Below are 1,946 nucleotides of genomic sequence, written 5' to 3'. Positions count from 1 at the left end.
TATATCAGAGTTTACAAGTTAAAAGGACATTGTCCTTCAGATTGTCAAATAGGCAGATGTCAGCCATAAATTTGAGAAGTCCACGTGACATTCAGCCTTCTGATGCTGGCCACAAATTTGGGGCTTATTTCATGATAACACTTCAAAATACCAGCCACAAGCTCAGAAGTCCACATGACACCCTTACTATTTGGCCTGCTATCTCCTACCGCCCCTTTGGGTTCAATAATCCACTGGAATGACTCTCAGAATTCACAGAGAGTATATCATACTTATAACAACAGATTCGTTATAGTCAAAAAGGATGTAAATGAAGAAACTCATAAGGCAAGGTCTTGGAGTGTTCCCAGTGTGCAGCTCCAATTCCCAAGGGACTTGTCATTCTCCTGATGATGTCCTTGTCAACCAGGAAGCCCTCTAAGCCTCTGTCAGGCTTTTGTCAGCCTAATTGATATCATTCTCCCAGGCTGATACTAGTCTTTTCTGTTCTGCCCCAACTCATAAGAACAGATTCTCAGTTGTGGCCTGGAAGTCCCAGACCAAAGCACCTCAATTGCTCCAAGGATTATTTCTCTGAAGACAAAGAAAAAACCCACCTTATTTAGGGTAAAATTAGGTCCTTTACTTCACAAGTAATTAAAACAATCTGATACTTGCATATGAGTAGATATAGACTATTGAAATATAGTTGAGAGTCCAGAAGTATACCCATATATCTATGGCCAACTGAGTTTTGAAAAATATGTCAAGGTCACTCAATGGAGATAGAATACTCTCATCAACAAAGAGTGCTGGTACAACTGTATTTGAACATATAAAAAATGAAATTGGACTCCTATATCCCCCATATACAAAAATTAACTCAAAATGGATCAACAACCTAAATATAAGAGCTAACATCATAGAACATAGAGTAAATCTTCATGACCATGGATTTGACAAAGGACTCTTAGACACAACATTAAAAGCATTGAACTGGGGGAGAGGGGATAGATAAATTGGACTTCATAAAGACTAAAGCCTTAGTGTATCAAAAAACATTATCAAGAGAGTGAAAAAACAATCTACAGAATGGAAGAAAATATTTGAAAACCATATATATGATAGCATTGTAATATAGAGAATATAAAAGAAGTCTTACAACTCAACAACAAAAAGATAAACAACCCGATCAAAAAATGAGCAAAGAACCTGAACAAACATTTCTCAAATGAAGATATATAAATCTAACAAGCACATGAAAAGATGTTCAACATCATTAGTCATTAAAACCAAAAATCAAATCCACTGCCATTGAGTCAATTCTGATTCATAGACACCCCCATTGGGTTTCCAAGCCTGTAAATCATTATGAAAGTAGATTGCCTCATCTTCCTCCTATGGAGTAGCTGGTGGGTTTGAACCACCAACATTCTGGTTAGCTATCAAATGTCTTAGACACTGCACCAGCAGAGCTCCTTACATTAGTCGTTGTTGGTTTTTTCAAGTGCTGTCGAGTAGGCTCCAACTCATAGTGGCCTTATGTACAACAGAATGAAACTCTGCCCCATCCTGTGCCAGCCTCAAGATCCCTGCTATACTTGGTAGACAGGTTTCAGCAGAGCTTCCAGACTAAGACAGACTCAGGACAAGGAAGAAGCCATCCACTTCTCAAACAATTGGCCATTGAAAACCTTATGAATAGCAGTGAAACACTGTCTGATATATTACATCAGTCATTAAAAAAAAAAAAAAAAAAAAAACCACTGCTGTTGGATCAGACTCATAGTGACCGGATTATAATGAATGGAAAGAGAGAGCAAGACACTGTACAAAGAAAGAAAAGAAAAGAAAGAAAGGGAGAGAAAGATAAGAGAGAGTAGGAGAAGGAGAGAGAAAGAAAGAGAGTGGGGAGGAAAGAAAAAAGAAAGGAAGGAAAAGGGAGGGATGGAGAAGGGAGGGAAGGA

The sequence above is a fragment of the Orycteropus afer genome, unplaced genomic scaffold (assembly GCF_000298275.1).
Source record: "Orycteropus afer afer isolate SDZICR_OR568_19922 unplaced genomic scaffold, OryAfe1.0 scaffold00031, whole genome shotgun sequence".
NCBI classification, from domain to species: domain Eukaryota; kingdom Metazoa; phylum Chordata; class Mammalia; order Tubulidentata; family Orycteropodidae; genus Orycteropus; species Orycteropus afer.
This window is presented reverse-complemented; position numbering follows the sequence as displayed.